The 25,497-nt window shown below is 36.3% G+C and overlaps 1 protein-coding gene across 20 annotated transcripts in view; it reads right to left on the minus strand.

Moving 5' to 3' along the window:
* MBNL1 (muscleblind like splicing regulator 1) overlaps positions 1 to 25,497 on the minus strand; it is a 197,002-nt gene that overhangs the window by 115,524 nt on the left and 55,981 nt on the right. The window lies entirely within an intron of this gene.

Here is a 25,497-nt window from a genome sequence, read left to right on the forward strand (position 1 = left end):
GTAATGAATGTAGCAGGAATGATATAATTAAGTCACCATTCTACAATCCCTAAAATAACCATGAAGCTATGAACTGATCAACAATGAGGTGAAACCACTGGTCCAAGACTGATGAACTTTATAGGATAGGCCCAGGCTGACCTGATTTCACTGACAGATTTCAGCATCATTAAAAGCGGGAACAACAGAAATTATGCCCCCTTGGTGTGATGCAATTGAAAGTACAGAGCACCATCTAGGAAGTATTCTCATCAAATAATAATAAATTGCGTTACAATTGAACTCAATTCTAGCTTTAATTTCTAGTCTGCAGAAAATCAGGGTGATGGAAGAACAAGGCAAACATCACTATAAGGAAACAATTAGCTAAATTTAGAACCTCAATTCTTCTTCATGACAATGACTGAATTTTTCAACAAATAAAAGCATGGGGAGAAAAAAAGGGGCAGAAACTATCATAGAGTTAGAAGAATCTTAAAAGATGTAATATCCAAATGAAATGTGTAAATCCTGTTTAGATGCTCATCTGATCACTCTGCCTATTAAAAGGCTCTTGCAGTGACAACAGAGAAAAATTGAACAAAAAATGGGTACTAAGTAATATAATGGAGTCTACGGCCATACCACCCTGAACGTGCCCGATCTCGTCTAAGTAATATAATGGAATTATTGTCAATTTTAATAGATTTGGAAATAGAGTTATATTTAAAACAAGTTCTAATCTGTTACAGATACATACTAAAGAATTTGTAGGTAGATAATAGGATGTCTCAGATCTGTTTTAAAATATATCGGGGATAAAAGGTATGTGTGAAGTAAACGAAGTAAGATGGGTAAAATGTTGACCAATGCATACGGCATAGATGCATACAAAATGCTGACTCATACATCAAAAATAGTGTTATATTTTCTCTAATTTTGTATATGTTTGAAAATTGCCATAATAATTTTTTAAAGCTTAAAAAAAAAACAAACCCACAAACAGAAAGCAAAGGAGAATGAGTTATTGTCTGGGAGAATAACCAAACTTTCCATTATATATATATATTTTTAAGATTTTATTTATTCGACAGAGATAGAGACAGCCAGCGAGAGAGGGAACACAAGCAGGGGGAGTGGGAGAGGAAGAAGCAGGCTCATAGCAGAAGAGCCTGATGTGGGGCTCGATCCCATAACGCCAGGATCACGCCCTGAGCCGAAGGCAGACGGTTAACCGCTGTGCTACCCAGGCGCCCCTCTGTTATGTTTCTGACCCAGAGTCACACAGCCTAGCTGACAAGGTAGACTTTGCTTCTTACAATCTGATCTGGCTGACCGAACTCAATTCATTTATATCTATGAACATAAATATCTCTATCTGTAACAGAAAAACAACTGGCTTAACCTACTTCAAAAAATTATATATATATGATAATAAATTCTAAACTTAAAAAAATCTAAAAATATAGATATCATTATTAAAATGCTTTCTTGTTCACCTTCAAGTCACTTGTATATGTATTATCAATTTAACCGAATGATAAGGTCTTTATGAGCATGGTCTGTGTCTTATTCCTTCAATCAACAACGGTTCAATATATATTTCTAATGGGTCTACTACATATCATGTATTCCACTAAATTGTAAGAACACAAAGGTGGTGAGAGAGAGGGAGGGAGGTACATAATTACAATTCATGTGCCAAAGACCGTTACAGAGATATGAATGGGGCATACTACAGACACAAAGAGACATGACAATAACATGGCCAGGGCTGGGGTGAGGAGAAGCTTCCTAGTGGAGGTAATATCTAAACAAAAACTAAATGTGAAAAAAGTTTATAAAACTATTCCAGGGAAGGAAAAAAAGTTCTAAGCAGAAAGACAGAAAGGACAAAAGACTGTAGGTTGGAACAGTAAAAGAGCTTACTCTTTTGCCACAGGGCACTATCACTAATACTCAATGTAACAGGCACTGGGCCTCAATCAGTAACCCATTGGACTCAACAAAATGCTAAGTACTTAGTAAGGGATCAATAAATATCTATTAATTAAGGTATGGAGAGACAAATGGTAGTACTATTTGAGTGCTCACTGGGCACTGGGCATTTTGCTAATATATTGAGATAAATGTATTTTTTTTTTAAGATTTTATTTAGTTTATTTGAGAAAGAGAGAAAGTGAGCAAGAGAGAGAGAGAGGGAAGGAGCAGGAGGAGAAGCAGAGGGAAAGGGAGAAGCAGACTGCCTGCTGAGCTGGGAACCCATAGTCCAATGTCCAGGCTCAATTCCAGGACTCCGGAATCATGACCTGAGTCGAAGGCAGACACCTAACCAACTGAGCCACCCAGGCACCCCGATATAAATGTATTTCTTATTCAACCTCACATCAACCCCAAGGTAGGTCCTAACTTACAGATTAGGACATTGGGGCATAGAAAGGTTAAGTCACTCCATTAGCAAGTGGTATATTAAGCGATGTTCTGAAGGTTTCAAACAATGTAGAAAGAAAACATCTGGAAATAAAATTCTACGTGGCTATTTTACATGGTCAATCGATTACAAAAAGAAGAGATGACACTATAAACAGTGAGTGCTGCTAAGTGTCTAAGTGGCTCTCTGGAGAGGGAAGGACCTTGAGTTGCGGCATTTGTCAATTTCCATGATGTAAATACTCCCACCATGGCCAATGTCAAGCTGCCAACATGACATCACTTAACCTGGAGTTGGGTAAAAATGTTTACGTGAGCCAGCTCCAGCACACCACTGGTCATAGCCTTCAACAACCCATTCAGGTAGAGATTTAAATTAACAGGCTGACTCTATGATCAAGAGTATAACAAGTAAATCAAAGAAAAGGTACAACCGCTAGCTCTGTCCACAGGATTCTGTATACAAATAACAGCCAATTCACGTTTGAAATTAATGAGCTCCTAAGGAGTATATTGTAATGTATGAAAGGCAATGAGATTCCTCAAGGAAACATACATTTTCTGTGAATGAAGAGCTGACATTTAAAAAAGTATTCTTTCTATGTGATTAATGAACTGTGATTACTAAGTGATTTCCTACTAAACTATTCCTCCCTCAGGTAACACATAAGAGGAATTATTTCTAATTAGAAAAGTTAAAAATGAAAACACAGTTGAAAGAAATTATTTGATTTGGGTCATCAACAAACATGGCAACCAAAAAAGGGGAGATTACTTTTGCATACCCTGTGTTTTACAAGCTTCCTGCCATATAAAAGGCGTTGAATGATACTGATCAGAAGGAAGGAGAGAAAAAAAAGCCAATCATAGAACTAGATTTATAATATGTAGTCTTATTCACAGTTAAAGAATATGCAGATATATGTATATAAAGGGAGTTCAAATGATTAATATTAGTGTATTTACACCATTGCTTTAAAAACATTCCTTCAGGTTACTTAACACTAGCATTGAATGAATAAGCATAGTTAGATAAATTTTAATATGTGTACAAAAGGGAGTTAGAATTATTAATATTAATATATTGATCCTATCTCTTTACAAAGTCCCTTAACATTGAACAAGTGTCCAAGAAATAAATACATCTAGATAAATTTTTAACAAAATACACAATACATTTTTCACATAGAATGCAAATATAATGCTGAAGAGAAGCAACTGGTGATTAGCAAAGCAAAAAAAAAAAAAAAAGATAAATTAAATACAAATTTCTTGAGAGGTCTAGCAACATTAAACCAGATGTCTCCATTTTGGGCATGTGGGGAGTCCGCTGCTGACCTGGGACTGAATCGGGCGCTCATGAACCTGCAGCCTATCTATTAGTTAACAGAATCCTGGCTTAAAGAGACTCCATAGAAAAAAACACAATTTATTAGCATCTCATTATGCTATTTAATACACACGCAAAACAAATGCAAAAGATGCTTCTGAGCCTTGTTAGAGTCTCTATAAGTCGTTTTTGGATGTTCCTGTCTCAATAGTAAGTCCCAGATATGTGTTATTGGGTTAATTTGACTATTGATTTTTACTCATAATGCTTATCAAAGGAAGAAAGATATCACTTCTTTTAGTCTAGTGCCTTAGGGGAGAAAAATTCAGAGAATAAATGATTAAAAATGAAAAAAAATCAACAACACTGTTGCCTAGTACATAAAATATCTCAAACAACCGATTTTGTTCCTTCACTAAATTGACAATTTTTTCAACCCGGTTATCAGACTGAGATGAGAATATAGGTGTATATTTTTATCTTTGTGATATCACAATTAGTTGAGAAGTGAAAATTCAAGACAAATAATTCTAGTGTTCTTCACACAATGCTGATTTCATTTCCTTGAATAAAAGATGCTTTCATGCAGTAAAAGAACCTTCTAGTAATATATGTGTTTTCATATTTCTATACAATGGTAATATTACCTAACTTAGTAAAATCCGGCCTAAAACAAAAGTGAATAGGCTTTGGGTCAGAGATTAAGAGACTGCCTTAGATGAAAATTGTTGTCCAGATTTAAAAAACAAAACAAAAAACAAAACAAAAAACAAAACAAAAACTCAAGAGAAAACAAATACTACTATCTCTTCCACTTAGTTTGAAAGTGGATCTGGCTACATGGTCTTCTGAAATTAACACGTCACTACATGCTATACAAATAGGAAGTATGGCCTGAAATAGAGATACGTAGTTACTGACACTAAACTCCTTACAATTTTCATGGTGAAGAATGGCACACCTGGTTCAATTTGCTATCTTCTTAACATTTTCATTATTTCCCAACCTGTAAGATTAGAAAATTAGACTAGCCTCATAATTATCAGCAAACAAAACAAATGTAGGGCAGAGGTCTTCTCTAAACTCATCGCTTTCGAGCACTCTATGAAGAGGCTCACTGTTCAGGACAGTAAGTATTGCTTCATTCCAAGGGGAGATACTCTATAGAGTCCGTATCCCTTTAAGATTATTATCGAGGCCTTACCTTTTCTGAAAACACATTCTGTTTGCAGAAAAGCATGCCAAATCTAAAATAATGGATCAGCAGAACTTATTCTCCAAGCAGATGACATTTACAAATTGTGAAGCTCCTTGAAGAGGGCCAATAAGTCTCAAGGAGTAATATATCTTAATGTTCAAGTGGCAATTGTAGCATTTGTTACCAGCTACATAATTACTCCACTCTAACCCTTAATGAGCCTGAAGTACTAAATTTTTAATCCCCCCTGATGACCCTCTTCAAAGTGGATAAATATAGGTTTCTTCTCAAATACTTAATTGCTAGGACTACTGGTATCAACACATAATCTGGATCATTTTTGATCCTCCAGAACCTTTTATTTCTTTTTAAAACAGCCTATATCATATAGCTCCTAAAATAATTACTGGAGGAAAAAAGTCATGAGCAGGTTAACAAGGGGCAGGGCCTAGGCATTTATACTTTTCAGAAGCCTAGACTCTCTTTTCTGCTTCGTGCTAAAGATTTACAATACTGCAAAGTTCTCTCATGTGGAAGACAAAACTTTTTTTTTTTTTTCTTTCTAAAAGTAGAGTGTGGAGAAATTTAAGAGCAACAGAGCTACATGGACCTCCCTGTAAATAACACATATCTTTGCTAACATTATTTCTACAATAAAACCAGTAATTATAGTTGCTATAGTTGCAGTCTGGTGCCCAGAATGTTCCTCTCATAATAAATACCAACACTGATCAAGGCTCTTCTCAACATTCTCAGCAGAGTTGTTTTTTTGTTTTTTGTTTAAAAAAAAAAAAGGAAGAAGAAGAAAGAAAGAAAAAACAAAACACTGATAATGTTGCTATCCTGGTATTATCACTTCTCCTTATGCAACTTTTGAAGGGTAAATATTATTCTACATAAGCTTGATACTTTTTAAACAAAGCACTTTCATTTACAGAGAGGTAATATTGTTACAAAAATAACTGTGCTTCCCGCCACTGCACCCACTAATCATCATCCCCCATTGGAGACACGGGCTGTATATACAGCCATGCATCAGGAAGCCTGACCAGGTTCCTATGTTCTGCCTGTACCGGATAACATAGAAAACATGGCATAAATGCAAATAAAGGCCTGTTCTAGAAATTTACATCAGGATAACATGAACAATCCATTAGAGTGCCAGAACAATTGAACTGTTTGAGTCCATAAAGGAAGGATTCCTTAGAGAAATACTTTTTATAGTTATATATTGCTATCCAACAGATGCCCCATTCCATGAAAAAAAATTCTCTAACGCTGAATTTAAAAGCACATAAAATCAGGGCGCCTGAGTGCCTCAGTCAGTTGAGCGTCAGGACTCTTGATTTTGGCTCAGGTCATGATCACAGGGTCCTGAGTTCAAACCCCACATCGGGCTCCCAGAGTCTGCTTGAGATTCTCTGATTCTCTCTCTCTCTCTCTCTCTCACTCTGCCCCTCCCCCCTCTAAAATAAATAAATAAATTTTTTTTTTTTTTAAAGCACATAAATTCTGTTCACCATTATTGGTCATGGTCAGGAAGAAATATTGCTTTCAATTCATCAAACACTTAATAAATGCCAAGGATATTCAAAACACCATACATACAGAGGTGATTAATGTAAGCTTCCCATTCTTAAGGAGCTTAAAAGATAGTGTGGAAAAAAGAAACATGAACAAATGAACTGTAAGATCAGGTATAATGTGATTTATTCTGTGATACATAGAGTGCTAGGGAAAAGCAGACAAGAAAAGTTATTCATTTCATGCAGTATGTCTCATTTAATAATTATTGTATAATGAGGGCTGCTTATGAGTAAGAGCAGAGAGACAGAACTAAATTCATCCATCACCTGCAACCACAGGTTGGCTACAGATGCAAGAGTTTAGCAAACAAACAAAAAGCATCTGTAAGAATCAACTGGCTATGCAGAATTTAAAATATAGGGTATAAATACAGGGCATTGTATACTTTATTATAATCTTAAACTGTGTCCTATACATCCTTTTATTAGTTTTATAACGAACTCAGGTATATACATACATACTTTTTTTTTTTTTTTTGGAGAGCCTGCTATTAAACAGCAAGACACTGTAAACCTTTAATGCCACCAGTAATCAAGGCATCAGAAGAGTCAAGGAAGTTATTCACCTTTAATAGCAGCGAACAGCAGTGACTTGACTTTAATAGCAGTTTTCATCAACCAGGTGTGTCAGTAATGCCATGTTCATGAAATGAGACAAGATATTCCGGTTTTTGCTGGGACGTATTGACTAGTCATATTTAAACGGTCCCGAGGATCTTAGGATCTTTGTGACTATAATTGGGCCCTAACCTCACTGGTGGCTCCTTGGTTTCCTAAGCAGTAAAACAAATGGATTGTATGACACTGTTTCTAAAGCGCCTTCTAACTGCAATCCCAAGAATCTACGGATCACTGGAGTTCAATATTAAGAGCAATAAAGAAAAAAACATCTTTTTTCATGGAAAAACCTAGCACCTGAGGTTTTTATTCTTAACATTTTTACAAAGCTTCACTTGCAGGGGAGTCTTTGACTACTGAGTGATTTGCCTTTGACACAGTTACTCTGGTAAAAACTTTAAGTGGAATCACAGCTAAATCTCCATTTTCTTTCAAGTTACTTCAAAAATACTAGAAACACTTCCAACAGCACAAATAAAAATGAGATTAGTAGGTTATATTCCAAATTTTCAATATTAAGCTCATATTGAAAAATCATAATAATCAAGGGTATGTAACTAGCCAAGGATATTACAATTCGAAAGCTGGGTGCAGTCTGTGAATGACTGCAGAGTGTCTTTCATTTTTTAATCTGTATTGGTTTTATTTCTATACTTCAAATTGACATAAGAGCTAGTCATGGCTTAGAAACAAGATTTGCAGCCTGTCCTTCCAAAGATCTATGCAGTAATGATAAACCCCATGGTTGGACTCCATCAAGCTCACACTGAGCACTATCCCTGGGTAAAGAGTTGCTGCTGGACAATGCGTCTTTTCAAACCACCTAGAATAGAATCCATAAACCCACAAACAAATTATTTTCCATTGATCAAGTCCTATTTTCACTCAAACACAGTTTAAAACCACATGGTGGAATAAATTTGCAGTAATTTTATCAACTTAAAACATTTTACCTTTAAGATTCTGATGATGCAGCTTTATTTGTGCTACTAGAAAAAAAAAAACAGTTCAAGAAATAAAATGGCCAATGTTCTGCATGATGGTTGAGTCAAAACTTATAATGCTATTACATAATTTCTTATGGAGTTTCAAGACAATATTCATTAAATAACTGGAAACGTATGAAGCAGTATCCTTTTAAGGAGTTCTGTCCTAGATAAACACATTTTAGTGATCAAATCACTTTCAGAATGCTTGTAACTTGAGATTTCATTTTTCTTCCAACAGTGACCTGTTTTTCTCTAGAACAGCTACTCAGAAAAATATTTTCAGCTAGTCATAAGAATGACTTCCTTAGAAGCCCTTTCCTTTGTACTATTAAACAGTCTGGAAAATTGCTTGCTTGACTCATTCATGCTGTCAAAATATACTACAGGCTAAGGCTGACCATCCATTTTCCATTTCCTAGAGCAACACATGAATTTAAGTATGAAGGTCTAAAGTAACAGCATTTGGAGTTTTAGTACCACTTTCATGTGTTGATAGTTTATAAAACTATATCCACACAGGCTATGCATTTGCTATGTCTGAGGACTGCTCTTATGGTAGAAAAGCTTCACACGTTTAAATCCATTATACTTGAAAGGTAAAAGGTCAAACAAACAAAAGAAGGTCTCAAAGTTTTAATAGACTACCATCACTTTTAATTTCAGTGCTACAAATAAGAATCAATTAGAAATTCAAAGAGAACAAATAATAGGTATTTGGAGATTACTCTATTTGGAGTTATTTGGAGATAGTAAGAAAGAAAATATGTAAAAAATATGAAATTCTGTCCAAAAAAAAAAAAGTTATGAAGTCAACCAGGTCATCACTGGAATTCCACATCTGTTGACACACATCATAAGACTTAAAAGTAACACTTTTTCTTTTACCAACTAGCTACTATAACTAATAGAAAAGAGATTGCAAAATGAAAGGCATACAATAAATGGAAACCTGGTAATTATAATCAACATATATCAAACAGCATTTTTTTAGGGAACAGAGATCATAGGGAATGTCATTTAGAGAGAAAAACTATTTTTGATCAGAAATCTAATGAAGACATTAATGAAATGAAGTGACTCCACCTTCTAACTATGAATAAGAAATTACTAAGTAGGTATGGAGATTATTTTGTTTTCTTAAATCATGTTTTAAAATTTATCTACAGTGCTAATCAGAAAGCAAAGCCAGCTCTGTGTGAGGGTCTGGAGCATGTGAAGATTTCCAGATGGTTTTATCCTTAGGAGAAAAATACATCTTCTACACAGATTGAGAAGGCATGGCAAAAATACCATGTTCCCTGAACCTCTGAGCAATGTTAAAAGAGCGATTGTTAACCAGGAGCATATAGCTGTTTAAAAATATATCTGGCCATGTTTCTTGGTTTAGAGATTCCAAGTGAGTAAGTCTAGCTAGTAGGGCAAGTGGTGATGGGGAGAAGAGGGAGGAATATACTTTTCCAAGTCTTTTTTGCTTTGTGCTGGAAACCTGGAAAAGTACCCGAGATGCTGTCTGGCACACTGTGGGCATGCCACGTAAGCTGTTGACTCACTTGGAATTAAGTGGATCCTACTGTTAGTATGGTTGATCACTAGGCAAGAGAAAGGTTTGGGTCTAGTTGGTATCTGGAGCATAAGTGGTCCAGTTGGCACCATCTCTTATATACTATGCTCAATGCTGAGTTTTTCTTATTTCTACTGCTAAAGTTCTGAACTGGGGGGTCTTTTGAGGCCAGGATTTTAATAGACATTTTTTTTAAAAAGTCGTTATTGTTTATGTCCCCTCATTCTTCAAAAATCATAGGCTAGCCGAATAAACCAGAGGCGACAAAAGCTTACAGATCAAAAAGGTAAACAAAGGGAGAGGGTGGTCCTCCAATCATTCTGAGCAAATGTATTTTGAAAAAGTAAGCAAACTTAAACTTCGAGGTCATAATCCTAGGAGGATTAATAAGGGGCACCTTTATTAACATGAAGTTTACTTTCATCAACAGTATCTCAATATTGTTTCCTAACATAGTATTTCCAAAGAAGAGAGAAAAAGAGAGAGACAGACAGAGAGAGAGAGAGAATGCACAAGTGTATGCTCTTCAACTGTTGATATTATCTGCAGAGACTTGTCTGCTGGAAAATGTTTCTTTAACTTTGGTTTGGCTCCTACCTTGGAGCTGATGGGAAATAAAAACTTTTCCATGGATCAGAGCCAACTGAGCTGCTAAAACAAAAGGTAACATTCATCAGTGAACCATGGTACCATGATCTCATTCTGAGGGTTAATTTTTTTTTTACGTTAAGTGTGGACTGTCTAAAGTTTGGAAAAGTCAAACAATTTATGTTAAAGAAACTAAGTAAATGTCAGCCTCATCTTACATGTTGTTATTTACGTGGAAAAAAAAAAAACTTTTTAAACTATGAAACACGAAACAAAACAGCAGATAAAAAGAACTCATTTGATTCCTAGCTTCTTTCACTTAACTTTCTATCTCTGCAATCCCCCCAAATGTGAGTGCCCCAGACACATATACATCCGGCTTATTATTTCTACTTTTATCCATTAATATGTAGTTTCAAACCATTCTTAAAGACAAGTGAATTTTTATCAATAAAACATGAGCATTTGAGGGTGGTACCCCCCTGCCTTGATTTTTAAAAGAAAATCCCAGGTTTTACCCATCTGCTCACTAAATATCAATTGACCATTTAATTCCAGAAGGCCTTACTGCATAATTTCTGGGATCTTCTAAAAAGCTGAAGACAAATTTTACTATCCCTGCCCTCAGAAGTCCTCCTGGACTTTCTCCTAATTGCTGCACACATTAAAAGCCTAAATAGCCAACTCAAATAAACAGACTGCAAGCATCTCCTTTGAACATGTATTTGATCCTTTTTCAACATCAAGTAATACAACTAACTCATTGCCACATACTAAATCAATGCACAGCAGCACTGAATGGGCAATAATCGATATCCTTAACAAGAAGGCAGTGGCATGGCTTAGTAAATCAAACAGTAAATGCACAACTCATATTCTGGATTAGAATGCAACAAAACTTTGACACAACTGCAAAGGAAAACCTGAAGCTGGCCATGGGAAACTACTAGGCTGTATTATTCCTGAAGAACCAGTAAAATCAGGAAGCTGGGTTTTTCCCCTACCTGCTCAAAAAGCATATACTCTCCTATGTCTAACCAAAGTCAAAAGTCTCAAGCTCGAGAATTAGGCAGCACCTTTATATACTTTGGAGCAAAAGAGACCATTTCACAGGGCTAGAACTGGATCCCTATTAACTCAGAGTAACACTGAAAGGGGGGAAATGAGGATGTGGTAAATAGAACATCATGACCTTGGATACTTCTTTACACCTGTGAAGAAGTAAGTGGTAGATATTTTACCAAGTAAATTTATATAGGCCTAGAAAGAACAAAGCAGGAATAGTGTAAATCATGAAAAAGTGGGACTTTAATATTTAACCTTCTATTCTGTGCAGGTACTTTACTGAATAAACATCAATTTTATTTTTGAAAAAAGTCTTAGGTGAGTCTTTTAGGAAGAAATTTACATAAATAATATAGTGTCTGAAATATCAAATGTGAATTATTTATTTTAGACCAGCATAGAGCTAAAGAGGCATTAGTTTTAAATGAAATGAAATTCGGAACAGATGGCTACAACCACTTTTTCATTCATGGATAACTGCGTTTAGAAATGGGTTTCCATGCACAGACAATGATATAAACAGGGAATTATTTCATTAATACTACCCCAATGAATTTAACGTCAAGGGGCACACATGTTGAGAGGTTAAGGGGTATCTTCTTTTTTTTTTTTTTTAAAGATTTTATTTATTTATTCGACAGAGATAGAGACAGCCAGCGAGAGAGGGAACACAAGCAGGGGGAGTGGGAGAGGAAGAAGCAGGCTCACAGCAGAGGAGCCTGATGTGGGGCTCGATCCCACAACGCCGGGATCACACCCTGAGCCGAAGGCAGACGCTTAACTGCTGCGCCACCCAGGCGCCCCAAGGGGTATCTTCTCTTGATGACAGGACATAAAAAAGCTAGGACACGATACTGCACATTTATATACATCATTCAGACAAAAGTTGTTCTTAATTTTTTAATCAAATAATGGATAGATACCTTTGGGACAATATGCGAATTGATGTGATATTTATTCTGACATAAGGTGAGTTCCTCTCATACGGGGAAAGATAACATGGACTGAATTCCAGTACTAGGACAAACAACCACACTAGCACCTACCATGTCTCTAGAGTATTTACAACGAGGGAGACACTGCATGACGTGACCTGGATTATATAACCGATTGCACCGACTCCACACGAAAACAGGTATTCTAGCCTCCTTTCATAGAAGAGGCGCAAAGGGACTGACACCCAGTAAGAAGTAACTGATGTAACCAAACCCAGATCCATCTGAATTCATGCTTTGGGCTCTTAACCAGCTCCTACTCTTTGCCACAGACATTTTTGCATATAGCTTTTGCAATTATTCCGAAGATCCCACTTTGATGAAAAATTCCAAGGTAGCATTGGACTAAGTGAAAACCACCAGTGGCCATTTTCTCATTATTCTTGGCACCAATATTTTTTTGCTATGTCATATTCATTATAAATTTCATGCCAAGGAAAAGAACAGAGAGGCCAATCCAGACATTCAGAAAAGACCAATCAATCAAGCCAATGCAAATGCAAACTCATGAAGAAAACGTCCAGAGAAATAAAGTCAAAGAACAAAAAATACTGCTCACTTTTTCCTGTGATCAATTTTGTCCTAGACACGAAATAAGTTTGACTTTTACGCCAAGTTTCAATTTATATATCAAAGACGATTGTGTCAAAAATCTTTCTAACTAGGTGTTCGAGTAAACTGACACATTCAAGAAAATGGCCCCAAAGCTGGGAGTTTCTAATCATTCAAAGAAAGGATCCTCCTAATACTTGTTATTGATGTTAAAGGTTGTCTGTCCGCTTTTCTCCAGGCTATCATTCATCCACAGGAACTGCTCTGTGAGAGTAAGTATTTCCCACAGGGCATTTTAAATCATATAATGAACACTAATATTTGAGATACATCTCTTGACAGTCCAGGATTACAATTTAAACTAATATTTACTAATACCCAGGAAGCCCAGGTATTTTATACTCTTAAATCCATGTTTTTCTGAGAGCAAACATTCTCTTTCTGCCTTATCACAAACAAAATGCAATCAGTGATGCTTATATTTACACAGTCATTTTTATCTCAATTACACAGAATGCAAAAGTCTTAAGAATAGTGTGAGCTATTTTAAAATTAAAATAGTCATGTGAAAACATTTACCCTCACTGGATCTAGATATTTCAGTAATATTAATATAATAGTTACTATACAAATATACAAAGAACTAAAATAAACTACTAAAATTTTATTCCTAGCTAATTTTTAAACTATGATATTAAAAGTTATTATAAATACACGAGTGAGACATACAATATAAAGACATATAAACCATTGCAAAAGAGGTAGGTGAATGGTTTCCTCTAGATTTTAATTTTACACAGTACAACTTACAAAGACTTACAAGCATATTTTTTGGCTAGTTTCCAATATTATCATAAATGCCCTGTAAAACTCATAAAGCAAGAATGAAATCTCAGCCTCACACAAAATAATGTCTCATGCATTAGAAAAATATGAATTATACTATTTCTTTGAAAAAGAAAGCATATTCTATCTTATGCAAAAAAAAAATGGTAGTTATGAAATGAAAACTCCCTTATCTGGTGCCCTTTACTTCCCTTCCAAGCTTTGTCTTGGAATCCTGAAATTCTCATTTGTTTTTTCCCACAGCAGCCTATTATTCTGATTTGCTAAACTGATTCCAGTCTGGCATGACCAAAATTCTTCCTGATCTAACACTAAAGTTCTCAACATTATCAGACTTCTAGTTAAAATTTTAGTATAAATTTCCCATGTTAGGTGAAAAAAAATCTTAGTGATTATTCCGGGATGGTTTTCTGAATTACTAGAAGTGTGAGTGGTCATGATTTAAAAAGTAGAGTTGTCTTAAATGCAGGTAATTACAGTGACTCAACAAATACTTGCCCAACTATGTCCATTGTTCCAACAGGCGGATTCACTGATAATGAACACTGTATTTCATCCTCACAAGATCACGGTGTCAGGCTTCCTATAACTGCTTAGCTTAAACTAGTGAAACTTGGAGCCCAGGCTGAAAATACAGGCTCTGAGGATAGGCGTGGCCTGTGCAGAATCCCAGGTCAGCTGCCTCTAGACTGTGCCTCCTCGCACAAGTTACTCAATCACTCTGAGGTCTCATCATGTTATATCATCAATAGATAATGATCAAATCAGGGAAGTAAAATTAACCGTTTCCACGTGCACTACCTAAAAATCAATCTGACTCAGGTTGATCTTGCTAAATGATGGAACATGATGACAGGTCTGGTATAAATCCCTGACCATGTAAAAATCAGCAGTAAAGCCATTCTGACTAACACAAACACACAAGTTTCTCTTGCAACACACATGACCATAGCTGAAAATCACCTGCTCTTCCTGCACTGACTACGTAACAGTTTACAGCGTTTTTTGTAACAAACCTCCTCAGACACACATGAGGACGTTTAATGTCTAATGTTTTACATGGGCAAATTTGTATTCTACTGGGAAATTTTAAAATTAAAGAACAGAAGAGTTAAAATAATGTTTTATTATCCTATGATCATTCTAATGCTCACTGTACTTCTCAGAAGCTCAAAAGCTTTTAGTAACCACTGGTCTATCAGCACCCAAAAAGGCAGAGGCCCTGTGAGTCATCCACCTTTGCAGCAGCACTGCCCGTCACCATGTCTGGTACATAGCAGGTTATAAATGATGGGGGCGGGGGATGGACTGTTTTCCTTTGGTTGATATGCAGAAGTGGCAAAAACTCTGGTCTGTGATTTCTTTAAATTCCTAAACTTTCTGTATAAAAACATGTTTCCGGTGAAAATCTTTCCTCCAGCATTATTCATCCTTAGTGCAAAATACAGCAGCCAAGGGTAGCCAAGAAAGACTTTTTAAAATAATAAATTTCCATTTCTCACTACGCATACTTAAGCTACTGTATGTATGTTACATGTTAAGCTACTATATCTTAATTATAGCTTAAAGGCTCTGCAGGAGCCCCCTAAATAGAGCCCATGCAAAAATGTGCAATGTAGATGACTCTTCTTCAGCATAAGTCATGACTCATTATTAGTTCATCTGAGTGTAAGTCAACCTATGGGTTTTTTTTTTTTTAATATATTGGATTTTCTTATGTGGACATTTGTTTTCAATTTATTACTCTGCTGTGATTCATGGAAGGCAATATCTGGCAGTAAAAGTTCGTAAGAGCAAAAAAAAAAAAGTTCAATAAATAAAATCAGGATGATAATCTTTTCTCGTGGCTAGATTTAGATTTTATTAGTTTCCACTTAACCATGAAGAGATATGAGATAATGTGAAGAAAGATAGTTCATTCAGAACACAGATCTTTCTTAACAGGATTCTTTATATAAATAATGAATTCTTTCGTTATTTCTTTCTTCATGGTTCATTTCTTGGTTGCCTCCCTTAAAGGAGAATTGTTTTATGAAAAGCAATGTCATTTACCAAAGAGGAACCTTATTTGGGGCATGATAAATTTGGCTATGTTTCTCTCAAAACACCCCCCCTTCTTTTTTTTAATTTGACCCATTTGGTAAGCTAACACTCTTTAGTTTTAAAAGCTTCCTGGGACTGGGAAATATAACTAGACTTATTTTCAGTCTATGAACGATTTTAGAATATTAGATGAGCAAAGATATCTGAAAGCAAATTATCGTCTGAATGCAGTAACATGGAAAAGAATGAATTACAGATGTAATTTATCCGTCACAAGCAGATCCTAAACACTGATTATGTCCGTGCTTGTGCAGAAAATTGAAAATGATAGAAAAGCTCCCCAGCTTTTCTAACTTTAATTTTCCATGTTTTACTTTGTGTAATTTACTGTCAACTATTAACAGCAGATGCTTCTTGCCTTATTTGAGAACAGCCTGGACATAAGTATAAGTGATTCTGAAATCCAGAAGCCTTACACACCAAGTCTGAATTTTACACAGACAGATCAATTCTAACTTAAGAGGCCTGGAGTCATATAGGGTCTTAAAGAAACAGGGTGTTGGATTCTCATTAAATAGGAAGTCTCAACCTAACATTGACAGAAATTAATATATAAATATGGTTGAATAAATGGAGACAGCTTCAGAAGACTCCTTCTGGGCCTAAAACTATGACCTGGGGTTAAAATATAGGTGGTTCCCACTGACCAATGATGATCCAGGGACAGCTACCCTACTTTGGTGGCTATGGGAACTCTCTTAGTGGGGATTCCCTCTAGTTCTTCTCTTCCCATTTATGGTCTGAGAATTAGTAGTTGTGAGAGGGAATGGAGGGGGAAAAGAAAAGATAAACCACCAGAGCCATTTTTGTCTCCCTTCCCTAAGTTCCTTTTCCATGGACCCTCCAATTGCTGTGGAGAAGTTCCCCCTCCAAATTCCATCACCCCCCTAACATACTGGTCTCCCTGTTAGCAATTAGCCCCTTCAGGACTTCGTTTTTTCATATCTGCCTTCCCAAAGTTGAACACAGGAAGTGTTTAAGTTACACTCCTTGAATTGTGGCATACCCATCCCCTAGACCTGCTATACGTCTTCCTTCTCATATCTGGGTCTTTACTGTTGATCTTTTCACTATATCTTGTGATAAAATAGCCAGAAAACAAAAAAATATACATATATTTTTTTAGCTTTGATATTTTCACTATCCACCTATGCGACTAGTAATTATAAAGCAACAGTATCAAAACCACAGCTACACGTTTGAAAATTTCAGGGATGACGAGAACGGGAAGAAGCTCGTCACTAACATTAAGTTCCACAGTGGACCAGACTCAGGATCAACCAGCTGTGCATTTGAAAAGAAAGCAGGCTGAGATCTTTTTTGGGGGGTGGGGGGAGGTCATCTGGAAGACATTGACAAAGAAGGCTTTCCACCCTGAGTAGGCTTTGGACTACAGTCTGTCATCCCACACCATCTTTAGTCGCTATCGATTCTGAGCCACTGCCCTGTTGCCAGCCAGCCCTGGGCAATGGGGGCAGCCCAAACATGAAGCTGGGGAACCTCTTGCACTGCCTTGCAGAAAGCACCCCAGGAGTTTGGGAGAAACCACCTCTCCTGCATTAGGCCCAGATGAATTTCTGGAGCACTGAACTGAAACTTGAAATGTACCGTTCCCATAGAAACAGTTCGACAAAAGCAGTTAAGGTCTCTGATACAGGTAGTACTTAAGATGTATGAGGAGATGGCACTCTCAATGCTTCTGCGGAGCCTCCTGGATTTCATTAACAACCATACTTTCCCGGGTAGTATTTGTACTGGACTCCAAGTCGAGCATCCTACGAGCTCCTTGATTTCCCAGGGTGGGCCTGATAACTTAATCACATTGCTTCTGTGGGAAACTGCTTTCTAAACAATTAAACTTCAGAATACAGCTTTTTAAAAAAATACATTGGGGGGTGGCTATATAGTTTCTATGGTGACTACTTATTGAAGATGACTAATTTAAAACCATTTTCCTATACGACCATACATTTAAACATACAATCTTTAAAAGTTGGTGGCACCTGCTATCTTGCTACTATCTTGTATTCACTTTCTTATTTATACGTTGGCTTAAAATACAATTACCTTTGAGTATTCGCTGTTTTAGGCTATCTGCTGTAAATCTGCCTTCAACATTAATTTTTATTCTTAAGCACTCCTTTGCTGAATCCTTAGGATGTGGATGTGTAAATTAAGAAGTGAAGTTTTAGAGGGAAGTGGTTAAAAGTGCAGGCTGTGAAATCAGGTTACCAGGCTTGGAGCTCACATGTTACTGGCTGAGTGACCTTGTACATGTCACCTAACTTCTCTGCACTTCAACGTGGCCATCTGTGAAGTGGGAGGAATATCAGCCACTCTCGAAGAGCTTTTGTGAGAACTAAATACTATGAAAAAATTAAAAGCACCAAAAATACTGACCGGCATATCATAATTTTCAATAAATATTAACTCATTTTATTTCATAGAGAGGAAATAAAAATAAAATATATTTATGGAAGAAGCAGAAACAGATATCAGAGTAACTACAGAGTTTTCTGTTGTATAAAGTCCCTTGAGACCTGTTCTTATGACATGAATTCCTGTTACAGTTCAGTTATAATTATATTACCATATATATATACACACACACACACACACACACACACACACATACACACATACATATTAAGTATGTACTGCCAAAGGAAAAATAAAAAATGAAGCAATGTCCTTTTTCTATATAACTAAAAAGCAGTCATTTGTGACATGCCAGGTTTTACTGACTAAATATATCATGATTTAGTTGTCTAAATGTCTCTGGTTATCGAGGACAGGAGACTAATGATGATATGTTTGCCAAGATAAGAAGATATAAATTTCTCTTCAGCTGTGGTCTCCCCTTAGCATCCCCCACACCTAGGTATTTTTCAGGGAAAGTTACTTGACTCTGAATTTTTTCTTGAAAAAAAACATCTCTAGCTCTTTCATCCCGGTGAGTGCCCTTCTGAACATCCACGCTCCCTTCTACCTTATCCACCCAGAGGCCCAATTTTCATCAGGACAACAGTGAAAAGACTATAGTTCCCAAAAATGTGCAAAGGGGAAGAAAAAGAGAGAGAGAGAGGCAAAACAGGAAACAGACTCTTAACTATAGAGAACAAACTGAGGGTTACCAGAGGGGAGGTGGGTGGGGGTGGGGGAAAGAGTGAAGGGAAGTAAGAGCACACTAACGGAGATGAGCACTGAGGAATGTATACGATTGCTTGACCTGCTATATGAGACACCTGAAACTAATAGAACACTGTATGTTAACTATACTGGAATTAAAATTAAACACTTAATAATAATATTTTTAAAAAGACTATAGTTCCCAGCTATGCCTGCTGCCAAAACCAGCCAATGAGAGGCCAGGATAAATCTCTGGGTGAAGCTCAGAGGACCATAAGGCAAGGAAGCCTAAGTAGGCGAGGCTGTCATCTCTTTTGCCCTTGCCTCTTCCTGCTCCCTGGAATGAACACATGATGGCCGGGGCTGCACTGGACACCTTGTGATTTTGAAATAATCCTCATGCTGGAAGCCATGTGCTCTTGAGGACTATGGGTGAAGACACCCAAGTTCTAGTGACTGTGGTGTCATCATATAGACCTGGACAACTGACTAACATATCAACACTTAATCCGTTTATGCCACCTGCTGGGAAGGGAAAGGTGTCTCTATTACTCAGTGCTGGACACAATTCCTTAAAGATAAAATGTCTAAGTAATTTCTGCATAACTTCAGAGAGAAATATAAAGAAGGATCAGAACCAACGGTTCTGAAGCTAGGGACTATTAGCAAGCTGGAAAGAACCCAGAGATAACACAAGAAGAGTGAAAGTCAGAGATTGCCGAGGCCCAAAGGTATCGAGGAGATAGCCATTCAATCGAATTATAATATATGAGGGGTTATAACTATCAGTATTTTCAAAGCACAAGTCCTTACAATATAGAAAGTTTTATCGCCAACAACAAATCAAACTTTATCTCAAAGTGAAAGTACTCAAAAAGGTGCCAAAAGATGATAGATAATGCTGCAGGTGAGATGCATTTGATGTTATTTGCATGAGAAATATGTATGAGATAAAAACTATGTAGTTGTTTATTATAAATGACTATTAGAATAAGATCTCACCAGAATGACTCATTTATAGTGAAATTCACAAAGAAATCACTACTCTAAAAAAAAAAGAAAGAAATCAGTATTCTAATAATCGATTTTACTTCAAACAGCTAAGTAATTCTAATGAGCCTTCCCAGTTGCTTTTACTGAAGTTTCTGCTTATTAATAACTATCATTAGTGCTAAATCAAACACTATCTATTTAGTTAATCCACTTCCCACTGACTGTCATAATTTTTGGCCTGTTAACATAGAAAATTGCTCCCTTATCTAAAAGCATGGAATGTGTTTTTGCGAAAGTTAAAAAAAAAAAAAAAAACCCTCAGAATTTCCTCAACAGTATCTCTTTGTAAGAAAATAAGAAGCTTTGTCTAAGACTGTGGGAAGGCAGAGACATTGCTCAGCATGAAAGGTAACAGATTAGTGATGCTGATAGCTGAAATCCTCTACTTATCCTTGGCAAGGAAAATGACAGGATAAGCTTTCCAAGCGAGGTCCCTAGGTATCTGTGCTGGAACTGAGAAACATTCAATTTCTCACCTCTCGCGTGAACTGCGAGTATGTCACACACATCCTGGATAGAAGAGTTGCCCCACCCTGCACCAACTCTTTTAGGTAAGTAACGGCCTTCTTCATGGAACTGTGTTGAGGCTATTCGTGGACTCAGAATTCTGCATTACTTCAGAAGTCTGAACTACAATTAAAGGTTGAACTCAATTCTAAGTGCCACATTGCTTTAGGTTTAAATTGTTTGTCACACAGGAACTGAAGGGACGTTTAACCAGAAAAAGAAAAATAGATGCAGTGTACCAAAATCTTATGAAAGGAAACGAAATAACTAGTTCTAGAATTAGAGCCTCAGGTAGCATGATTCAAAACATGACTTGAAATCTGTCCAAGTTTTAAAATCTTAACTCATTTAAAAACTATTTTTCTAAAAAAAATTCTCATTCTGAGACTATAAATAGGTAACTGAATAAAACTGTAAGTACTGGGGCACCTGGGTGGCTCCAGTCGGTTAGGCGTTGGGCTTGGGCTCAGGTCATGATCCCACAGCCTGGGACTGGGCTGCAGCTAGGGCTCCCTGGCCAGCGGGGAGTCTGCTTCTCCCTTTCCCTCCATCCCCTCCCCGCCCCCACTCATGCTTGCTCACATCCTTGGTCTCTCTCTCTCTCAAATAAATAAATAAAATCTTTAAACAAACAAACAAACAAACAAAAACAGAAAAACCTGTAAGTACTACCAAAGCAGCTGCAGCCGTTGAGAATTTCATTAAAAGATCATATCAGAGTTGGTGACATCATAGTGCATTCAGAGGGGATTCTTGACAAAGTTGGGAAGATTCTGTTTAGGAAATACAATTTGAACTTTTACATAATACACACTATTTCACAAGATATGCCTTCTAGTTAGTTCATCTCCTAAGTCATCGGGGGGAAACGAGATAGTCCGATGTTAACCTGTCACTGAAAGACAACTGAATGTGGACCTACAGAGTCACATGCACACCTACTCATCTGTCCAAGTTTTAACATCACATGGGAGGTGCCATTAGCAAAGCAATAAGCAATAACAACAACAAAACTCTTGGTAAAAGGTATTCCGATTAGGAGCCTATGAGATCAAAGTTTCAGAATCGGATGTGTAGTGTGAAATTTGCAAATACCATTTTGTTAGGATTACCAGTTAAACTGGTTTAAAAGATAGGATGAAAAGACGATGCCAGGAACTTAGAAAGAGCAGCAGCAACACAGGCAATTGGAAATACCTGTTGGAAATACGCTGTGCTAACAATGGAGGACCTCCTACAATTTAACTATAAAAACCTCCGGGACCACTTCATAATCATGTTATGCCACCCTGTTCCTGTGTGACAAACTAGAACCCTGATTTTCCGTACTGTCTTTAAGTTTTCTAGTTGCTCATTTACCTGGATATTCACATGTTTGTATGCGTTCTAATAGCTGAATCCATTTATTCTGCTAGGTCCTCAGAAGCACCTTAAATGTGTTCACTCAGGGCCCTTGGTTCCCTGCCACTCTGCAGCGGAATCTGATCTCTGATGTGTCTATGACAAATCTGATTGGCTAGGCTATAAATATACACCAACGTGTAGAATAGTGAAATGAACGCTTAATTATCTAAAACACAACTGCCTGATTTGATAAGAAAACAAGTGAGTAAAGTTTTCAAAGGTGAAAGAATTTTGCTAGATTTTTGGAAAATAGATAGTAAATATGAAGGTTATATATATCCCCCTCCCTCCTACACCTGAAAAATGGATATTTGAAAAAGAAAAATTCAATAAGCAGTAGTCTTTTTGTGTTGATCATAGGGTGAAAGCATACTTTTTCGATAGCATGAATAACTTGACATCACAGTAAAATACATTCTGAGCTTTCTTTAAACAACTACCTAAATTTTAGTTGGTTATTACTGAAGAAAATAGGTAACTCGCCAATTAACTGTTATTTGAACCATTTCTTAAATATAGTATTCTAATGGCAGCTTGCAGTGTTGACATTTTTCTTTCAGTTTTTTTTCTCTTTGGTTTCCCTCTCACAAGCCATAAGAAAGAAAAATCCTTTCCAGCCTAAAGTAATCTACCTTTTCAAATGTTCACCGTTTCCGAAGTAACTAAAATACTCAAATCCATAGTGTGAAAGAGATCTCATTCTCAATTTGAATATATTCTTAGACTATTGTCAATTAAGACAGCAAGTACAAAAGCAAAATTAAGTAAGAACAATAAAGTATTTAAAATAGTGTTTAATTTATAAACTAACGCACATTACAGCTTTTGCTGTCTCTTCCTGTTATTCTATTTCCAACATACTTAATATACACACATATTCCTAATTATCATGTACTCTCATTTCACTTAGCAACACATCTACTACGATACAGAATTCTGTTTTCACGCAGTAAATTTAATCTAAGTTAATTATTTAAACTTTGAAATCACCGATATGCACCTAAAATAACTGTCAGCTGATTTTCTTCCTATTACCTTCAGCAATATGCCAATTGATTTCTTTTACATAAATACTGTTTTGAACTGTTCGACTTCTGTTTTTAATGAAACGAATTCTCCTAAGTAGAAGTCTGCTATGAACGTAAGTCACCTGGGAGCCTGGCCAAAGTCTGCAACAGCACAGCTGAAGGGTACAGCCATTTCACAGGGTCCTCTCACAGAGTATTTGGTTTGCTTTCCTAACTTGCTAAAAATAGTAGATTACACAGGCTACCTCCATCTCGTGGCTCAAGAACTCACAAAAGGCTGGACTATGGTTTGTAGGAATACATACAACACACTTAATTATTAAGAAGTCAGGATATTACAAGTTTTCTAAATTCCTTCTGTTTACTCTCTGAAACAATACAAATGATCTGGTGGTTATTGGCATGGAAACCTCATAATGCTCCCAAATTTCAGAACTTCAAGCATGAGTCACAGAGTTACCTTAACTGTTAAAATATGTTTTTGATCTATTTTAGCCACAAAATTGAATACAGGAAGAAACTACCTAAAAGGCAGGAATCTAAATACTGCGTTAAAAATCACTAACGTAATATAATAAAAAAAAAAAACATTAAAAAAAAAACAAAAGAAAAAAAGAAAAAAATCACATAGTGTGTTAGTTATAAATATATATCTAAGAAAGGTGGTTTTGAAACATGAATACTTAATTCCATATTCCAAATTTGTTAAATAAATTCTTATTTGGTTATTTCACTAACATTTTAGGAGCTATTGTTCTGGGTATGAACCTCCACCACAAATAAATTTTGTGTTTGTTTTTTTCCTCTTATTCAAATCAAAATATTTTACCAAGTTTTAGACACCATAAATTAAATTTCAGTTTCTCTTAGAAAGACAAAGAGTAAGGACAAAGTCTGCACTGATTAGCGGCTATAATGAGTTCATTTCATAAGTAAATTTAAATCTTGAAATTACTTATTATTAAAAAAAAGTCCTTGATGTGGCAGTTCAATCTTGTTAACCACACAGCATGTCATTAAGCAATGCTGCTGTTTTACTCAAAGGGAGACTGTTCTGTGTCCACAAGTGAGCAGCCACTAAAAAAATATTTTGAGATGGAAAAATAGCAACTGAATTTTAACGTTTCACAATGTTTCCAAATGCTGTGGAGTCAGGTCTTCTGTGAAACCACTCAATGTCACAGCCAAGTTTAATGTCCTTCATTTTGTAGCTACGAGTGCACCATCAACTGTCTGTAGGATTAAAAACGGGATTTACTAGTAATTGGGTCAAAACAGGGTTACTTATGGACACAGCTGGTTACCGACAAGTGTAATTAGCCATTTGCCTCTCATTTTATGGGTCTCCCCATCTCTAATTGTACCTAAATTCACTNAGCAGGAATTTAGGAATATTCATTCACAAAGGTCCAACCACTGTGCCCTTCATCGATGCCTTTCAAAGGAAAGAAAGAGAAAGGCCCGATGGTAATTTATAACTTTTGGCTTATTGATTTTTATAACTATGACATTAAGAATAAAATAAACTATAAGATATCTTCGTTATTGTGAACACCTCCCTTGATATCCTACTCTGAAGATGATATCCTTGAGTCTTTGGCGAAACTTGAGCAAAGCAGGCAGTCCAAGCTGAGCCAAGAAGCAATTAACTGAAGTAGTCAACTCATACGTTAACTCATAACACATCAAGGTGATCACGGTGAGTTATGAGTTAACATATGAGCTGACTATTTCAGTTAATTCACCCCACGTTATTGAAGAAAGCATTTTTATTATAATAGCACTTTTTTTTTTTTTTGCAAAAGACAAGATGGATCTGTGAAACTTTTACTTCTCTACAGATGTAGAAATGATAGTGACACCCCCCTCCACAGGTTCAAAGAGTGAATTCTACTGGCACATTAGTATTCAAAGGCAATTCAATTAAACCAAGTAAGTGAAAGTACCCAGGAATCTTCACATTTCTAGTCTTGACCTTGCATGTCAGAATAAAGACACATATGCTATCTTTTAAAAGGCGCTTTTTCAAACTTGATACCTGAAATAAGAACCAATGACATTTTTGAATGTCAAGATATACTAAAGTGGATCTTTCAGTATTATGGTACCCAACAAAAGCTAACTTTTAACACTTCTAGCTGAGACTGTTACAAATTTCAAATAATCAGGATCCAACAAAATAAACTAAGTTATTTCACATCAGAAGTTTAGGGGCTTAAAAAAAAAAATCCAAGTAATAGCACTTTAAAAAGTTTCTACTTATTTATAAAACTCAACATTCAACAAAGCTTATGCCTCAGAAAGGGTACTGGAGCAGAAGGGGAACCTTACTTCTCTATTTTCCACAAAATGCCTTGCTTCTAGACTTAGAAGAATATGCTTATCCAATCAAAAGGAAACCCATAATGTCAAAAATGGTAATATAAAAAGTCTAGCCAAGTTTAGCTGCCTAGAAATCTGTTCTTTTACAACAGTACAGCACCTTTACAAACAAGGAAAAACATATCATCTTCATTCAGCTATTGCTATAGCCTTC

Source organism: Ursus maritimus, unplaced genomic scaffold (assembly GCF_017311325.1).
Source record: "Ursus maritimus isolate PB19 unplaced genomic scaffold, ASM1731132v1 scaffold_20, whole genome shotgun sequence".
NCBI lineage: Eukaryota > Metazoa > Chordata > Mammalia > Carnivora > Ursidae > Ursus > Ursus maritimus.